Raw genomic sequence first — 19978 nt, forward strand, 5'->3', positions numbered from 1 at the left:
CTGTAGGGTTAATCAATTCTCCAAGGGGTTAGGGCTAAGGTTACAGTTAGTGCCAGCATTCAACCTATGGCCCAGGGTCCTTCACCTCATCAGAGCCCATCAGAGCCCTGCCACTTGGGCAAGTCAAGCCAACGAGAAACAAACATCCAAGATGATTCAGCTTGTTAACATGGATCTTTAAGTCTAGTGAGGAAAGAGCTCAAAACAAGATGTAGCAGGAACTCCAAAATTTCTCTGATCTGACGCTGGTGCTATGGACCTGAGACGGGCTTTCTTGCTCCCTTTGTCGGGAAGAGAACAGAGAAAGCAGCAGGTGGCTTCATCAGTTACCTGTTGGTCCAGAGCAGACTTATCAAATAAAAAAGATAAAACAGCCCTAGCTGGTTTGGCTTCAGTGGACAGTGTCAGCCTGCAGACTGAAGGGTCCTGGATTCGATTCCGGTCAAGGGCACATGACCGGGTTGCGGGCTTGATCCCCAGTGAGAGGCGTGCAGGTGATAGCTGATCAATGATTCTCTCTCATCATTGATGTTTCTATCTCTCCATTCCTCTCTGAAATCAATAAAAATATATTTAAAAATTAAAGTAAAATAAATAAAATAGGTCCTTTCCGCCCCGCTTTCACTCACTACTAACTAACATGGGGAGGTGGCAGAAGTAAAACTGGACAAGCCCTCGCCGGTTTGGCTCAGTGGATAGAGCGTTGGCCTGCAAACTGAAAGGTCCCAGGTTCGATTAAGGTCAAGGGCATATGCCTGGGTTGTGGGCTCGATCCCCAGTAGGGGACTTGCAGGAGGCAGCAGATTAATGATTCTCTCTCATCATGGATGTTTCTATCTCTCTCTCCCTCTTCCTTCCTCTCTGAAATCAATAAAAATATATATTTTTTTAAAAAGAAGTAAACTGGACAAGAGTCTGGACAATACATACCTATGTACTCTGCTCCTCTCTAGGTGGGAATATGAACTTGAAATGTTGTGCAGCTGGGCCGGGCAGGTCAGATCTCTTATTCAGATTTACCTAAAAGCTGAAAAGATTGGGGACAAGAAGGAAGCAATTTAATTGAAATACAAACACATTTCCGTTTCTCTGCATTTCAAGTCTTTAGGGAAAAAGACAATTTCTGTAATTAACATGTGTGCCACACTCTTGGCCGGCTGAACAAACCTGCTGGGGGAAGCCTTTGGCAACCCACAGAGTGGCGGTTCTCTCTGGTTTCCAGGACAAGTTATCTGCTGCGCTCAGAACTCTGGCTAAAGCAAACTCGCCCTGCTTTTACCCTTTATCTCATAACGTAATCTTCACAAACGCCGGAAAGGTATTGTCTCTGTCTAACCAATGACATAACTTAATGAGGCGTTAGGTCAACACAGCTGTCAGGGGTGTGGGTGAAAGTGGAAGAGGGCATAGCAGGGACAAATGGTGATGGAAAAAATAAATTTGATTTGATTTTAAAAAGACAGCAGTTGACTCTTTCTCTTGTAAACATATAGCAATGGCGGAAAAAAATCTGAGCTAAGAAAAGTAAGGGCACAGACTAGAAGTAATGGGTAGGGAGTGCGCACAGCCTGAGGGTCTGGGTGCAGACTGGGGGCAGGAGGCTGGCTGTGGAGAGTAACCAGGAGCTAAAAGTGCTCCCGTGAGACGGAGAGCCAGAGCCAGGCCCACTGTGCTGGAGATCCATGCCTTTCATTTAAAAAAATAAAATAAATTTTGCCCTAACCGGTTTGGCTCAGTGGCTAGAGCGTCAGCCTGCAGATTGAAGGGTCCCAGGTTCGATTCCGGTCAAGGGCATGTACCTTGGTTATAGCCACATCTCCAGTAGGGGGTGTGCAGGAGGCAGTTGATCGATGTTTCTCTCTAATTGATGTTTCTAACTCTCTATCCCTCTCCCTTCCTCTCTGTAAAAAAATCAAAAGATTTTTTTTTTTTAAAAAAAATAAATAGTACCTTTCTTATAGGATACTTCTCAAGATTAAAAAAATAATAATAAATCTTTAATAATTTCAGAAAGGGAGAGGGAAAGAGAAATAGAAACATCAATGATGAAAGAGAAGCATTGATCAGCAGCCTCCTGCATACCCCTACCAGGGGATCGAGCCCGCAACCTGGACATGTGCCCTTGACCGGAATCAAACCCAGGACCCTTCAGTCTGTAGGCCGACGCTCTAGCCACTGAGCCAAACCAGCCAGGGCTCCATGCCTTTCAAAGCAGCAGAGGAGACAAAAAAAAAAAAAGACAGAGAGAACGGTGTTTATATATCCCTGTGTGCCAAGCTCTGGTCTTTGTATTTTACACATATTAACACACTGACTCCTTACCACACCTTGTGAGGCATAGAAAACTTGCGTAAGTTGCCCGAGGCCACACAGCTAGTAGACAGAGAAGCCAAGATTCCTATCTGGCTCCAGAGATCCTTGTCTTAACCACCACACTGTGCCACTTGAAAGCCAGAAGAGGAGAGAGAGAGAGAGAGAGAGAGAGAGAGAGAGAGAGAGAGAGAGAGAGAGAGACAGACAAGCAAGAAAATGGATGGTGCGGAAAACACAGAGGAGTCACAGATGAAAGCCTTGCCCCAAGTCTCACAGCTGTGAAACCGTCGAGCTGGGAGGTTCCAGCCCAATATTCTCGGATTCCGCCACCCCAAAAAGATTGACACAGAAAATGAAAGCCAGTTGAAGGGGAGATTCAATGAGCCTTTGGAGTAGTCTTGCTCAACTGTAAATTTTTATTACATCTTTGTATTCTGAGATGAATTAGCCACAGAAGACCAGGCTTTGTTCGGGTGGGGACGGAACAGCAAAGTCTCCGGCCCTGTCAGAAGCCACTGGACCTCTCCAGGGCCTCGCTGCCAACTGAAAAGCAAGGGGTAGATCCTAAACTGGTAGCCCGCGGGGTGGTGCTGCATTTGGTCAGCATTTTTAAATTCAAATGTATTAGCTACTAAGTTATAAGTGCCAAGTTTCATATAAAAACCTGGATTTCTGGCTTCTCTTGAGGAAAAAAAAAGCAACAGTGAACGCAGCTGCTACCCCTTTTGCACAGAGCATGCTCACTCCTGGTTGCCACAGTCCCCACCACTCCCTATCGTGGTCCTCAACACCGACCCCTGGCCTCCTTATCATTATGGTACCTGAATGGGTCCTGCAGGCATCTGAATAGGCAACCCTTGGAGAAACCTGCCTAAGGTCCCTTCTAGCCCTGGATAAGTTTGTACTGACTGAAATTCAAAACACAGATTGCCCAGCTGGTGTGGCTCAATGGTTGAGCATTGACCCATGAACCAGCAGGTCGCCGGTTCGATTCCTGGTCAGGGCTCATGCCCAGGTTGTGAGCTCGATCCCCCAGTAGGGGACATGCAGGAGGTAGCCAACAGATGTTTCTATCTCTTTATCCTTCTCCTGTCCTCTCTCTAAAATCAATCCTATATAATAAAAGTCTAATACGCAAATTGACTGAATGGCGGAATGACCAGTTGCTATGACACGCCCTGACCACCAGGGGAGCACCACTCAGCCAGAAGCTGGGCTCACAGCTAGCGAGCACAGCGGCAGTGATGGGCCGAAGCCAGCAGTCAGACATTCCCTGAGGGCCCCTGGACTGCAAGAGGGTGCAGGCCAGGCTGAGGGACCCTCCCCCTCACCCCAGTGCACGAATCTCATGCACCGGGCCTCTAGTAAAAACATATTAGAAAACAAAACACAACATACGCTATCAGTATAAGTGATAAGTTCACAGAAAAGGATTATGGAAAGGCAGAGTGGTAAATAACAAAATGGTAGTGCACTTTACTTATTGATATTTACAATGATGTTTGTTTACAGCTTAACTCATCCCACAAACTATTTGAGATCGCTTCCATAAAACACTGAAGAGCTATGTGATACGGAAAGAACTGTGGCAGTCTGCTGATTGCTTCCCCAAAAGACATCTCTCCTCCTTCCTTGCAACAAAAACCTGGAGCATGTGCCTTGTTGGAAAATAAACACTTCAGACCGCAGCGCCCCCTGCAGTAGGTGGGTCCTGAGTCCATGGGACTACATTCTGGCCACGTCTGGAGGGGCTGGTCTGCTTTCTGGGGAGACTCCTTAAAAGGCAGGGAGTTAACTCTTTGGCCCTTTTCCTTCCCTGCATCCCTGGGATGCAGACAACATGGCCGCAACCCAGCAGTCATCTGGGGCCATGAAGTGGCCTCGCGGTCACTCTCAGCGCCACATTAAGAGGACAGCAGAGTCGAAAGAAAGCAGCTTAGGGTCCCTGCTGATTTAAGGGAGCCATCATATCAGACCTAGACTGCCTACCTCAAGATTTCTTTTATGTGAGAGAATAAACTCTTGAAGGTGAAAACCACTGCTATTTCTAGACTCCTTTAGTCTGCAATTTCTAATGACACAGAAGGAAATACTATCCACCCAAATCGTTATGGACGCTACCGTTGCTGGGTTATTAGATTGTAGGCAATTTTTCTTTCTCTTTTTTCTTTTCCAAAATTCCTAATGATTACAGATATTTTTGTTATTAGAAAAAAAGAACTTTAAAATAGCAACTAGCAAAACCCAAGAAGAAATGAAGAAACTCTGGCTCTAGCCAGTTTGGCTCAATGGGTAGAACGTTGGCCCATGGGATGAAGGGTCACGGGTTTGATTCCAAGGGCATGTATCTCGGTTGCAGGTTTGATCTCAAGTGTGGGAGGCAACCAGTTGAGTGTGTCTCTCACATCGATGTTTCTCTCTCTGTCTCTCCTCCTCCCTTCCACTCTCTCTAAAAATCAGTGGAAAAAATATCCTCGGGCAAGGATTAACAACAACAACAAAAAGAAACGCTGAACAAGGAAAGTAACTATGCCATCCTACACAATCACCTATGTCAGTGGTTCTCAACCTGTGGGTTGCGACCCCTTTGGCGGTTGAACGACCCTTTCACAGGGGTCGCCTAAGACCATCCTGCATATCAGATATTGACATGACGATTCATCACAGTAGCAACATGACAGTTATGAAGTAGCAACAAAAATAATTTCATGGTTGGGTCACAACATGAGGAACTGTATTTAGAGGGCCAGAAGGTTGAGAACCACTGACCTATGTGATGAAACCCAGAACACGTTTGAGGTTTCTGACTGCCAGGGGAAGGAGGAAACCCATTTAAACCCAGTTCTCCAAAATGGAAAGAGAGCTAACATGTACTGTGTTCTTACCCCAGAAAGCATGACAGGCACTCAGGGGAAGCAGGGCTTTTCAGGCACGGAATTATTAAAAAAAAAAAAATCCGTGGGACTTGACAAAAGAGGACCTTGAGTGAAGTGATAGGCAGTGCCCTCCTACAACCTTTTTAAATAGCAAATGCAATACAGAATTAATGTACTCAGCCCTTGAAAAATGACAAGGGTTTGAAACTGAATTCAGTTCAGCGAAGGCAATCCTAGGAGAGGTTTGTAATGACTATGGTCCACATATGCAGCCTTGATTCAGGGCTCGAACCTGAATTCCCAAAGAGAAGGGCAGTTCTACCACAGTCACTAGGGTCACCGCCCTTGAACTTCAGTGGGCTTGAGGACCTACTGTGTGCCTGGCACTATGCTAAGCAATGGATGGGACTGTAATGAAGTAGAATTCTCATCTCAACGGGGGAGAAAAGAAGTTTCTGTTAAGGCTACATATACTTTAGAAATGTGGGGACAGGAATAATTAGTCCAGGAAATAAGTAACCATAGAAGGACTTACAGAGCAGCTAGATCTAAAACTGGCCCTTAGGATTTAGAAGTATGTTTAAGTGTGAGAATGTGTATTAAGCCAATAAGTAGCTGGCAATTTAAGAACAGAACTCTTTTTTTAAAAAAATATATTTTATTGATTTTTTACAGAGAGGAAGGGAGAGGGATAGAGAGTTAGAAACATCGATGAGAGAGAAACATCGATCAGCTGCCTTCTGCACAACCCCTACTGGGGATGTGCCCGCAACCAAGGTACGTGCCCTTGACCGGAATGGAACCTGGGACCCTTGAGTCCGCAGGCCGACGCTCTATCCACTGAGCCAAACCGGTCAAGGCAAGAACAGAACTCTTGAAATTAATTTAAACTTATCTTGCTGCATTTTATTTTATGTTGTTCTTTCTTTCCAAGATCAACCTGCCCACTGCATATTAATATTCTGAATTTGTTCCAGACATAACAAACTTAGCTTCCATGGCACTATTTTGTGTGCCCCTGGCCCCTTTCCAAGCAGGTGAAATCCAGTTAAAATGAACATCAGGCAGCGGATAGGGAAGTCACCCAGCATGGCTGAAGGGCCGGGAATGCTGAGGACGGAAAGGAAGCCTCGCCCCAGCCCCCTGACCCCATGCACTTGCCTGATCAGTCCTTCTTCAGACCATCAGCCGCACACCTCCCCGGCTCCCACCCCAGTCACTTTTATGAATGGAGTTTATTTATTTATTTATTTATTTTAAAATCCTCACCTGAGGATATTTTTCCATTGATTTTTAGGGAGCGTGGAAGAGAGAGGGAAAGACAGAGAGAAACATCGACGTGAGAGAAACACATCAATTGGTTGCCTCCTGCAGGAGCCCCAAAAGGCCCGGGCCAGGGAGGAGCCTGCAACTAAGTGTGTGCCCTTGACTGGAATCCAACCCTTTGGTCTGCAGGCCGATGCTCTATCCACTGAACCACACCGGCCAGGGCTGTGAGTGGAATTTAGATGCTGGAAGTCATAGTTAAAATTCCATTTGTAGCCTCTACATTAACAAAGAAGCCCAAGGTGCTGCCAAGCACCAACGGGAAAGGAGCTCTCAGGGTGGCCCTCGGGCTCTGAGACCTGCGGGACTGGCATTCCCACCAGGGCGGGGCCGGGGCTCCTCTCTCATGGCCAAGAGTGACATTTTACGGTGGAGGCGCAGACGCAGGGAGAGACAGGACCACTGGGCGGGCGCAGGCTCTCCTCCAGGGGTTCTGAGGCCTGGGTCTCAGCCCTGCTCTGTCCCTTCCACGCCAGTGACCTTGACCAAGCCACTTAACCTTTCTGGGCCCTAAAGACCTCATCTGTAAAACGAGAGGGTTACATGAGAAGCAGATAATACCAAAGCCCTCTTGCAGCTCAAAATTTCTGAGATTCTAGGGATAGAATTGCAGTCCTTGGCTAAAGAGCACGGGAACAACTCCGGAGCTCGGAGCTGGGTAACAGAAGACAGCGCTGCCCCGCCACTGGGGACCACTGCACCACACAGTCCACGAGAACTGCAGCCCTCTGGGCCTTCCTTCCCTCAGATGAGTTCCACAGTCATCATTTTCAGCTGTGCCTCTGAGGCCACTAATTCCGTCATGTTCCTTCTATCTGCTTGGGCCTTGGAACAGTAATGTTCCCTGACAACCCAAAACTAGCTGCGAAGACAGATAAATCTGAGCGGAGACTTTAAGCACCAAAAACTCACTACCTTGTGTAGTGGGGTAAATAGTGTCCCTCTGCCCTGCTGGCGTGGCTCAGTCGTTGAGCACTGACCTATGAACCAGGAGGTCACGGTTTGAGTCCCGGTCAGGGCACATGCCCGGGTTGTGGGCTCGATCCCCAGTGTGGGGCGTGCAGGAGGCAGCCGATCCATCATTCTCTCTCATCATTGCTGTTTCTATCTCTCTCTCCCTCTCCCTTCCTTTCTGAAATCAATAAAAATATCCTATATAATCAAGAGCTAATATGGTAATTAGACCAGACGGTGGAACGACCTTCCGGAACGACCAGTGGATGGGGGGTTGGGGCCTCGAGGCAACCGGGGCTGCGAAGGCCTCCCTTGCATGAATTGTGTGCATCAGGCCTCTAGCATTAAAAAAACAAAAAGGGTCCCCCTAAAATTCATGCCCACGTAGAACCTGTGAACGTGACCTTATTTGAAAAGAGACTCATTGAAGATGTCAGCAAGCTACAACGGTCATGCTTAGAGGGGCCCTAACCCATGACTGGCGTCCTCACACAAAGAGGGGAATTTGGACATAGCCGCAGACAGACAGAGGGGAAGGGAGATGGAAGCAGTGATTGGGGTGATGTGTCTCTAAGCCCAGGAACCACCAGTCGATAGGAGAGGCCACAACAGACTTAGGCCCTGGAGAGGGACGGACCTGCCGACCCTGATCTGACTCCCAGACCCCGTCCTGTGAGAGGACAAGTCCAGATGACTGCCCGTGACTCAGCAGTTCCGCACCCCGGCCTGTAGGGGCTGGAGAAAAGCGCCACATCCTCTCAAAGGGTCCCTTGTTCCCCAGCGAGCTCCAACCAAGAGACCATAATCAGCTAAGGAGGCAAACGCTCCCAAGCTGCTTGTTAGCACAATACAAACCGCCTTCTGTGCACAGATGTTTCCTGGCTTGGTTTCTTTGCCTCTGCGATTCAGCTAAGCGCCCAAATATTAGCTATAGCATCACCACTACCGGGCTCTCCTCCACGTTGCCTTCGTAAACTCCCCAATCCAGCAGATAGAAATTACTGCAAAAGATACTCCTTCCTCCCACAGAGACCTCCCGAACAATGGAATAGCTAGCTGATTAGCTGCTCGGGCTCCTCCAGCAAGTTTTAAATTAGTCCCAGGACACACTCTGGATTCTTGTAACACGGAACCATGATGGACTTGATAAATCCCCGAGTAATAAGTGTCCATTGTCAAGTTCCACGCACAGGGTCAAAGTGTGTCCTCGTGCCTGTGCTAACAGGGGTCCTGGCAGTGCACAGTCCCGACAGCCCCCCCTCTCCTGCCGAGGGCCCCTGCTTTCCCACGGAGCTCACTTCCAGTAGCTCTTCCTCGCCCAGGGACTCTTCCCCAGGTAGGCGCGTGTCCTGGGAGGGACCAGCCTCCAAGGAAGATGATTGCATCAGAAATGAGGTAAATGCTTCTCCATAATTGGGAGGGATCGCATTTCCCCAGAACTGATTTACGTGTGGAAGTTGGGAGAGCGTTGGTGGATAATGCCGTGGCTTATATACAAAGAGGACAGACCACCCCCCCCAAAAAAAAGGGGTGTCAATATCACTGGGGGGCTGTTTGTAAAACTACACTCCCTTTCTGACATTTCACCCCACTCTCTGTGGGTACCGAAGTATCAGCTTCACGCTGAGCTCTGCTGGGGCTATGAAAAAAGCATAATGCAGGCCCTGGCTGGTGTGGCTCAGTGGATAGACCGTCAGCCTGTGGATTGTGGGGTCCCGGGTTCGATTCTGGTCAAGGGCACATGCCCGGGTTGTGGGCTCGATCCCCAGTGGGGGGTGTGCAGGAGGCAGCCAATCCATGATTCTCTCTCATCATTGATGTTTTTATCTCTCTCTCCCCATCTCCTTTCTTCTCTGAAATCAACAAAAAAATATTTTTTTTTACAAAGCATAATGTAGGGCACTCAGAAAATAATTAGAAAACAGTGCAAATCTATGCATAATTATGAAATCCTGAAGTACCACCTATAAATACTAGAGGGATTCAAACCAAGGAGACAGAAAGGAGAAGGAGGTGGCCTCAGAGAGCTGGGGAGCCATAGGAGGATATGGAACAGAAGAAAGGGGGGGGGGGGGGCACAGACTGGGCTGGGCTCAAAGGCTGAAGCGAGGCCGGGAATGCGGGGCAGTCAGGAGACCGCAGACAGCAGATGGGACAGGTTTGGGAGCAGAGGGTATGAGTCACTGTGGAATGAAGCTTCGGGGCTTTACTTACAAAGGAATTCCAGAGGTCAGCCGGGAAGATGGCACTATATGTGTGTCGCACACGTGCTGGGCTGGCAACCTGAGGGGCTAACGTGTGGCGGTGGGTGTGAGTGGGTGCAACTGATCCATGGGACGCTAGACAAGCACCGTCATTCACCATCTGAACATCACTGCAAGCCCTCAACGGCTTCCAGACGGTTCTGTTCAACATGCGGAACTACACGGGGACCTTCATGTGGGAGCTTATCCCCTCCAGGCCCTGACAATCACACCAGCTCCCACCTTCGCGCTTTGCAAAGACCCTCTCATATCCAGAGGATCTGAGAGTCTCATCTCCACATGACCGTGGCGGGTCACAGCCCTTTCATCTCTGTTGGGGATTCTGTCTACGCCCATCTAACTCAATCCTCAGGTGTAAATTCTTTTGTTGTTGTTGATCCTAATCTGAGGATATTTTTCCATTGATCTTTAGAGAGAGTGGATGGGAGAGGGAGAGAGAGAGAGAAACATCGATGTGAGAGACACACATTGATTGGTTGCCTCCTGCATGTGCCCTGACCAGGGCCCGGGCCGGGGAGGAGCCTGCAATCAAGGTACGTGCCCTTGGCTGGAATCGAACCCAGGACCCTTCAGTCCATGGGCCAACCTCTATCCACTGAGCCAAAACAGCTAGGGCCTCGTGTGTAAATTCTACACAAGTTTAAATTTATGGTCTTGAGCACGCAGTGGGCACCCTGTAAATATTTACTGAGTCCGTGGGAAAGGCCTAACGTATCATTACTCCGGTCTCTTGAGCACAATTTTCTTCTGAGATTATTGCACTGGGCTGAGCTGAGAGGTACAGGCCTTCATGAGTAACTGCCATGCTCAGACGAAGAGAAAGCTCAGTGTGACCTGGGCTGTCAGCGGCTTTTGGACAGTTTAAAGAATATCTCAAAGTTCAGGCAAACACTATCCATCAAAATGAAAGCTTTCCATTTTCTATCACTTGTAGAAACGAATGTCCAATGCCGTATTTCTTTTCCCCTTTTCCCTGTTTGTCCAAAGCACCTCTTACTAGGTTCAAAGAATTATCAATCTACTTCAGAAACTGTTCGTGAATAAAGAGAATTCAGAGCAAAAACATGGAACCATTGTCAAGATAGAAATGGTTTGTTTGAGGCACCAGAAGGAAAGGTCCCCAAAGAGAAGGGAGACGGGATTCACCCATTGATTGTTGGCGTTCAGATAAACCCGGAAATACCACTGGACAACTCATGCTTTCTGCTACTCACTCCAACACATCCAATGCAACAAAACTGTCCATGGTATTTTCCATCCGACATACACTTACAAGATCCAGAAAATATTTAAACATTTTAAATATACTTTTTATTGATTTCAGAGAGGAAGGGAGAGAGCGAAAGAGATATAGAAACATCAATGATGAGAGAGAATCACTGAGCGGCTGCCCCCTGGACACCCCACACTGGGAATCGAGCCCGCAACCTGGGCATGAGCCCTGATTGGGAATCGAACCTTGACCTGCTGGTTCATAGGTCAATGCTCAACCACTGAGCCATGCCAGCTGGGCCGGAAAATATAAATTTGGTTAGAACGAATCCTAGGTTAACCTAGACTGAGATGTACGTATCACTATAAAATAGGAATCCTTGCCCTAACTGGTTTGGCTAGAGCGTAGGCCTGCGGACTGAAGGGTCCCAGGTTCAATTTCGGTCAATGGCATATACCTGGGTTGCGGGCCCATTCCCAGTAGGGGCTGTGCAGGAGGCAGCTGATGGATGTTTCTCTCTCATTGATGTTTCCAACTCTCTATCCCTCTCCCTTCCTCTCTGTAAAAAATCAATAAAAATATATATTTTTAAAAAATAGGAATCCTTTTCAACATCCAAGGAAAACAGAGAAATTCTTTCTCAAATATCTGCGGTATCTGAAACAGGGCTGTGGATATAGGGCAGGGCAGTTGGCGTTACAAAGATTTCTGCTTGACGGAGATGCTTTCTGTGGGTGTGCACCGATGCTGGGGTCGCGAGGCCGCTCACAACAGGGTGGATACATTCCCAGGCTTGGGAAAAGGTCAGGTCTGGCCCGAAGCCCAACTCTACCATTTACTGGTTGTGGGACTGTGGGCAAGTTTAACCTCTTTGCACCTCAGTTCCCTTGCCTGTTACATGGGAATAGGAAGTGTCCTGCTATTATGATAAAAATTAAACACACAGACACAACGCTAACTAGACAGTGGTGTGCTCACCAGAGAAGGCAAAGGTGGGGTCTGCTTTATCCAACAAGGCCAGGGGACTGGGTCTACAGCCAAAGTCTGGGTCTTCAAGCCCCTCAGTCCAGCCTGGCCCTGCCTGTGAGCACATGCACCCCCACCTCATTCCAGACCATGAGCTTCCGATCGGCACCCAGAGGGAATATTAAGTCTGTGAACCACACGTGAGAATTCTCTGGCTTATGCTAGTAAGTCACTATGTCTTTTTAAAAATATATATATTTGTATTGATTTCAGAGAGAGGAAGGGAGAGAGAGATAGAAACATCAATGATGAGAAAGAATCACCAATGGGCCGCCCCCTGTATGTCCCCCACCGGGGATCAAGCCCACAACCCAGGCATGTACCGGGACCATGAATCTAACCGTGACCGCCTGGTTCATAGGTCGATGCTCAACCACTGAGCCACACCGGCAGGGCACAAGTCACTCTATCTTTAAAATGACAGAGCAGAACTAGACGATGATAAACATTCTTATTTGTATATCTCCACATTTATCAAATGCTTGTGATTTTAAGATATGACCTCAGTTATCCTCCAAAGTGTCACAACATGCCCTGGTGTTGACAGTTGAGACCAATTACAGAATTTACTGTTTACAAAGAACATCCTCAGACACTACCTCATGTGCTCCTCACCGCAATTCTGTGAGTTATTATTCATGCAAAAGCGGAAACTGAGGCCCCAGAACCCTCTCTGTGCCAGGCCCTGGGTAAGGCTCTAGGACAGTGGTTCTCAACCTTCTGGCCCTTTAAATACAGTTCCTCATGTGGTGACCCAACCATGAAATTATTTCCGTGGCTACTTCATCACTGTCATGTTGCTACTGTGATGAATCGTCATGTCAATATCTGATCTGCAGGATGGTCTTAGGCGACCCCTGGGAAAGGGGCGTTCGGCCGCCAAAGGGGTCGCGACCCACAGGTTGAGAACCGCTGCTCTAGGAAGACAGAGAAGTGAGGCACCTGTTTGTCTTAAAGGCCCCGCAGAGAGCTGGGTGGATCCCGACCACTTCAGTCCCATTGACTCAATCGCAATACGTTCTGTGTAGAAGGTTGCTCTCTATTCTGGCACAGTGACCTTCTCTCATTTCGGGCGTTAAAATATATTTTCTCAAATGATGGTAACAATGGGAGAAAGGATTGTTTTTTTTCTCCTTATTTGAAAAAATTAAAATTTGGCAAGTCTATATTGGACTTCCTGCTTGTTATTTACTGTGCTCACTGACAAGACTAAGTAACCAGCTTAGAGGAGTATATATTAGAGGAACTGAAAAGAAATGGGGAAATTTTTATAAGCTTCTCTCTCTTTTATACCCCAGAGAGACTGGACAGAGTGTCCCTCCCCTCATATTACATAACACGGTATCTGTGGTACAACTGACTGGTAATGTGCACACCCAGCAATGAGCAAAGACCAGAAAGTCCCGACCCTAGATTAGATTGGCCGACTAATATCTTGAAGATTCAATTCGATTTCAAGGTGACTCAATTAGACTCAGAGGTAAAGAAAAGCTGATTAAGGCACATTAAAGGAACGAGAGAAACACAACAGAGGCAAGATTCTGGGAGCCACAGAAACCATTACGACCATGTTGGGCCCTGGCTGGTGTGGCTCAGTGGACAGAGCATCAGCCTGCGGACTGAAGGGTCCCAGGTTCGATTCCGGTCAAGGGCCCATGCCCGGGTTGTGGGCTCGATTCCCAGTGAGGGGGGGGGGGGCGTGCAGGAGGCGGCCAATCAATGATTCTCTCTCATCATTGATGTGTTTATCTCTCTCTCCCTCTCCCTCTTTGAAATTAATAATAATAAAAATGTTAAAAAAAAGACCATGTTGACATCAGTATGGTCACGTAAACCCTAAGTGCAGTCACGGGAAATTCCAATATGGAGAACTGAAACTCTCTTCTCTGATGCCTGAGGACAAGGGCAGCCAGAACCAGCCTGGGTGCAGGACACAGGAGGAGACAGAGAGGTGCTGACATGTTTGCAGGAAGATTGGAGCCTTCTCTAAAGACCAGGGAATGCACAGCAAGCTTTCCCTGGCGATTCCAGCACAGAAGGCAAGAGGAAGGGCCCAGGGCCCTCAATCTCCAACGCTTCCCACTAAGCCCTCCACCTCCCCCGGCCCCTTCCCAGGCTCAGAGCTGCAGAACGTACAGAAGAAAAGTATTCGCCCCCAAATCTCCATAAAATGCTATATCTCCATGCAAAGCTGCTGCCCAAGTAAGACTGGTTCTTAGCATCATTAGAAACAAAAAAACCAGGTATTTAAAACAGACAGCCTTCATAAAAGGTGACGCGGAAGCTCTCTGCATACTGCCCAGGCATATTAAGTGACAAGACGCAGGTTCCCCATAGCATGCTACCATCTGTATAAAAGGGAAGGGGCATTCATCATGAATCTGCTAGCAGATGTATAAAACATCCTGGCTGTGCCTGGAACACCTCTGAAGGATGAAAAAAATCAGTAACACTGGTGCCTCTCAGGAACAAAACTAGTTGGCAGATGCCCTGGCTGGTTTGGCTCAGTGGATAGAGCGTTGGCCTGCGGACTGAAGGGTCCCGGGTTCGACAAGGGCACATGCCCAGGTTGCGGGCTCGATCCCAAGTGTGGGGCGTGCAGGAGGCAGCCGATCAATGACTCTCTCTCATCACTGATGTTTCTCTTTCTCTCTCTCTCTCTCTCTCTCTCTCTCCCTCTCCCTTCCTCTCTGAAATAAATAAAAATATATATTAAAAAAAAATTTTTTTTAAAGAAAACGAAGTATCTTTTTTAAAAAAACTAGGTAGCAGAATCGGGTGGACAGAGACATATTTACCATTCAGCCTTTTGTGCTTTTCAAATATTTCCTTTCATCACATAAATGTATTCCCTATTTGAAAAATTATTTTTTTTAAATATATATTTTATTGATTTTTTACAGAGAGGAAGGGAGAGAGATAGAGAGTTAGAAACATCGATGAGAGAGAAACATGGATCAGCCGCCTCCTGCACATCTCCTACTGGGGATGTGCCCGCAACCCAGGTACATGCCCTTGGCCGGAATCGAACCTGGGACCCTTCAGTCCGCAGGCCGATGCTCTATCCACTGAGCCAAACCGGTTTCGGCTGAAAAATTATTTTTAATTAAAAACATTAAAACGTTTTTAATGTACAAGTAAAATAATCTTCATGCAGCAAACCAAACACACTTGTTAATCCGGACAGCTGTGTCGCCGGCACACACCAGATGCTCAGTTTGCGGAACTTAATGGACCTTCACGTACAGAGAACAAAAGAGAATCAGAAACCAGGCAAGCCCAACGGTCTCAGTGCTCCAATTCTCTCCTAAGCTCTTTGCCTAGATGCTACTTTACTATAAAAGATCGGAGAATGGCCCGGCCGGCGTGGCTCAGTGGCTGAGCATCGACCTATGAACCAGGAGGTCACGGTTCGATTCCCGGTCAGGGCACATGCCCAGGTTGCGGGCTTCATCCCCACTGTGGGGTGAGCAGGAGGCAGCCGATCAATGATTCTGTCTTGTCATTGATGTTTCTCTGTTTCTCTCTCTCTCTCTCTCTCTCTCTCTCTCTCTCCCTTCCTCTCTAAAACCAATAAAAATATATTAATAAAAAAAAAGATCGGAAAAATGGGTCCTTGTGTAACTGCGTCATCCAACTGGGTCCGGGGCACAGGCTTCAAAGGCAACAGCAGGTCTGGCCGCCCGTCCACACCGGGCATTTTATAAACAGAAAACGTTTATTATAGAAACACGATGCCCTGGAACCAGGACAACAAAAATAAACGTGCAGATATGAAAGTGATCCCGCACGGCGATAAGACCCGGAATGTTGCAAGTCGTAGGTCAGAGCAGAGTTCTGCCACATGGTGTGTCATTACAGTGGAAGTCTCTCTCTTTGCTATGGTTTTTCAAAGAGCCAGGTTTTAGGCAAAAAATAAGACAGACTCTGACCCTGTCTTCCATGGGACCAACGAAATGTTATGTGCTCTGGACAAGGGCGGTGGGGAACCCCTATACACCTTGTGGGCCCTGCCGGAGATTACCAGGAGGAAGGCGTGAGTAAAGAAAGAAAGAATAACTCTCGCTGGTTTGGTTTAGTGGATAGAGTGTTGGCCCGTGGACTGAAGGGTCCCGGGTTCAATTCCGGTCAAGGGCATGTACCTTGGTTCAGGTTTCCCGCCCTGGTTGGGGTATGTGCAGGACGCAACCAATCAATGTGTCTCTCTCACATCAATGTTTCTCCCTCTCCCTTCCGCTCTTTCTAAAAATCAATGGGAAAATACAAAAGGATTTTGTTCATCCTTCGGTGAGGATGAACAAAAAACAAAACAACTAACAAACAAACAAAAGAATAACAGTAAATGAGATGCCCTTTTACCAGGACTTTATGAGAAAAGAGAGCCAGAGAGAGAGAAAGGGGCCCATTATTAACACACAAACAATGGAACTAAAGCAATTCTTCTAAGATGGCCGAGCTCTGGAATGTCCCAAACGAAAAAACAAACCTCAGAATCAACTCTTAAGAAGGTGCCAACTAATGAACAGTGATCATCTTTGGTTCATTCTAGAACACTCGTAAACACAGAGAAGGGAAAACCAAAGGTGACCAGATTCCTGCAAGAATAAAGGTGACAGGCATGTCCTACATAAAAAGGAATTAAATTAGCTGGCACACATGCCCCGGCTGGTCTGGCTGAGTGAATAGTTCAGCCTGCAAACTGAAGAGTCCTGGGTTCGAATCCTGCCCGGGTTTCAGGCTGGATCCCCAGTGGGGGTAGGGGGTGGGGTGTAGGAGGCACCCGATCAATGATTCTCTCTCATCATTGATCTTTCTATCTCTCTCTTCCTTTCCCTTCCTCTCTGAAATCTATAAAAATCTATTTTTTTAATTAGCTGGCAACCAGAGTAGGTATCTATCAAAACTGCAAAGGTGATAAAGGAAATGAAGGTGAGAATAAAAAGGAAAGAGAGGCAACTTCCCCAAGTAAAACGAGAGGAAAAGATTGCTGTTCCATGGTACTTGCCATCTGGTTTATTTCAAGCTCAAGGAAAGAACAGGGAAAAACCAGTGAACAAGCTAGTTTAGCAGCACGGACCAGTCACACACTTGTATGTCTGCCCGGCTAGGCAGGCGCTGCCGCTGCTCGAATGACTAAGTAACTGGCTTAAATGCATCTGACACACGATCCCTGAACTTCCGAAAAGCACTTAATACAGTGGCTCATGAAATCTTAATCTAAAAATGTCCATCCATTTATAATCGAGTTGCAGCACACTGACAACTGGGAGGGAGGGCCAAGCAGAGGGAAGAGATATTTGGAAGAATGCGTGGAAATTGGTATCATCGGAGACGAGCACTGGGAGGGATTTCCCCTCCTTTTTAAAAAGAATAAAACAGATTTGGAGTCTAAAAAAGAGGGTAAATTACAAGGAAAACAAAAACTAACAGAGAAAAATGAATGCCCTAATTTAATAAAAGACAGGCAAATAAGCAAAATGCAGTGTGACTTGGAAAACCTCACAGACGCTACAATAAAACCTGGAATATGTTTAATGAACTGCAGGGGAGAAGGCAGGGAGAGAAATAAACTCCTGACTGAAAATAATGGGTGTAGACACGAAGAAAACTGTATGAAAGGGCAAGAGGACATTGTCTTCAGCAAATCTAGAATGGTTATTATGTGCCAGGCACTATACCAAGTGCTTCAGATATAGTAACTCATGTGCCACTCAAAAACCCTTTTAATTTAAGTACCATTATTATTCCTGTTTTATAGATGAGCAAACAGCGGCCTGGAGAGGTTAGGTCACTTGCCCAAAGTTACGGCTAGAAAGAAGCAAGGCTAGGATTCAAGTCCAGGCACTATGACACCAAAATCTGTGGTCTTAACCTCTCTGGACTCCCCTAGCATTTAAACACCAAGCGTGAGATAAATAGGCTGGGAGTGAAACACAAGTCATGAACTTGACAGATCCAGCGTCAACAGAGCACCCTTTACCCATGGCTCTGGGATGACCAGCGACCTCCACGGGCCTTAATTTCCTCACCTGTGCATTGAGGAGAAAGATTAGATGAGCTCTATCTAAGCTGTCTTCAGCTCTAAAATGCCACAAGTCCAACCCTAGCCGGGTTGGCGCAGTGGATAGAGCGTCGGCCCACAGATTGAAGGGTCCCGGGTTTGATTCCGGTCAAGGGCACATGCCTTGGTTGCAGGTTCCCCAGCCCTGGTCGGGGTGCGTGCAGGAGGCAACCAATCGATGTGTCTCTCTCACATCGATGTTTCTCTCTCTCCCTCTTTCTTCCGTTCTCTCTAAACATCAATGAAAAATATCCTTGGGTGAGGATTAATAAAAAATAAAAAATTAAGAAAATGCCACAAGCCCAAGCTGTATCGACTGAACTGCTTTCTGACTGGTTATTCAACGGTTAATTCATCCTAAAACAGGCAGCAAGTGGTGTCAAAGTTCCCTGCCTCCTGACCTTCAGGAGATTATTATGTCATCTCATATGACAGAGGGCAGTCAACCGATACTTCACGGTTTCTCTTTTGGACTCTACTTAATGTGGTTTTAACAAAATGGCCCTCAAAAAGCTCTGGCCGCAGGTCACATTAACTCTGTCCAACCTACAGTCTCCCCAGATCCTTCTCATGAGCCGGATCAAATCCTGTTAACGGAATGTAGGTGAAACTGACACGCTGAATGAGAGGAATGGGAAGATGAAGAGAGGCAGGCCACAGTTCACGTTAAGGAGTCCCATGATGACTAAATAAACCTTGTATTTTTGGTCTAGTCTATTCTCTTTGCTAACTAACACCCACTCTTGAGAGTTGAGACCACAAAATTCATTATGGATGAAGGCAACATCCCCTCCCCAACTACCCCCGAAGTACCCTTCCCAGGCTGGCGTCAAAGTCACCGGGAGCGCCTGCGAGTGGAGAAAGGCTTTACAGGTGGGTCACGCAGTCCTCCCGGGTAGTCCTGTCTAAGCATCCCTGACAGGTGGCTGTAACCTGACCTCTGCCCGGACCCTTCCAAGGTCGGGGCGCTGGCGGCCTCCCCTGGCAGGCAGCCACCTGCCCCTGCTGGACAGCTCTCCTTGTGGGAAAGCCCACAAAGCGCCTAGGACAGGGCTCGGAGCCGAGGCGAGCTCCATCAGTGCATCTCTAAGTGGCTCAAAAGCTGCCTTCCGACAACCTGAACCCAGCTGTCCTAGGTGCACCCCTGGAGCCTCGAAAAGCAGAGGCCCCTCGAATACCCGTGGCTACAATCAGGCCCCTTGGCCCTCTCCTTCCAGGTGCGGATCCTGGACTCGCGTCGCCAAGCCCGAGCCGGCATACCCACCCTCCCCGGAGGTCCCAAGAGTGCGCACCGATGGAGCGATGGCCGGCAGGGAGGCTCCAGTCCGGGATGTCCCCAACCTCGGTAGGGGGGGCAGGGGGGACAAAGGGCTTTCAGGAGCGCGTACCCGCTGCGGGCCAAGCAGCCTCCCTCCCCGCCACTTCGCGAATCGGCCCTCGGGACTCCGTGGCGCCAGGTGACAGGCCCCGAAGATCCCGGGCGCGCAGGCAGCGGTGCGATGGGCCGAGCCGCGATGAGGACCGCGAGGTTTCAGGGGTTTGACCCGACCGATTCGGGGCGCGACCCCGGCTTAGCGGGGTTCACTCGGCCCTGGCTTTACCTGTGCGCGGTTGACTACAGCGGCCCAGCTCGCCCCCAGTCCGGTTCCTGGCAGCTCCGCGGCGCTCATGGAACAGCAGCCGGAACCCCTGGGCAGTGCAGCTCCCGCGGCTACCGGGCCCGCCCCAGCAACTGCCGCCACGCCCCTGACGACCGCTGCTGCCACGCCCCCAATCACGGAAACCCGCGGTTCATTGGGCGGCTCGGCCGTCGCTCTACAAGCCCCGCGCGCTCACTGCACCCAGGAGACAGCCCATTGGTCGACGGAGCTGCTCCTCAGCGTAAAGGCGGGGACCTTAAGGCAAACAATTGGCTACTTTTGACGTCTTTGGCCCGTGGGCCAAG

At 48.3% G+C, this 19978-nt stretch overlaps 1 protein-coding gene across 3 annotated transcripts in view; it reads right to left on the bottom strand.

Annotated features, from left to right (window-relative positions):
• ABHD2 (abhydrolase domain containing 2, acylglycerol lipase) overlaps positions 1–19772 on the bottom strand; it is a 67551-nt gene extending 47779 nt beyond the window's left edge. For 2 of the 3 annotated variants that reach the window (XM_036355544.1, XM_036355541.1), the window contains exons 1-2: positions 19635–19772; positions 931–1027 (exon numbers count right to left, since the gene is read on the bottom strand). The gene's annotated coding sequence lies outside the window, so the exon portion shown is untranslated. Of the gene's footprint in view, positions 1–930; positions 1037–19634 lie in introns of all 3 variants that reach the window. The other variant, XM_036355542.1, reaches the window with a different exon arrangement.
• Between the last annotated feature and the right edge of the window lie 206 nt (positions 19773–19978).

This window comes from Myotis myotis, unplaced genomic scaffold (genome assembly GCF_014108235.1).
Source record: "Myotis myotis isolate mMyoMyo1 unplaced genomic scaffold, mMyoMyo1.p scaffold_m19_p_23, whole genome shotgun sequence".
NCBI lineage: Eukaryota > Metazoa > Chordata > Mammalia > Chiroptera > Vespertilionidae > Myotis > Myotis myotis.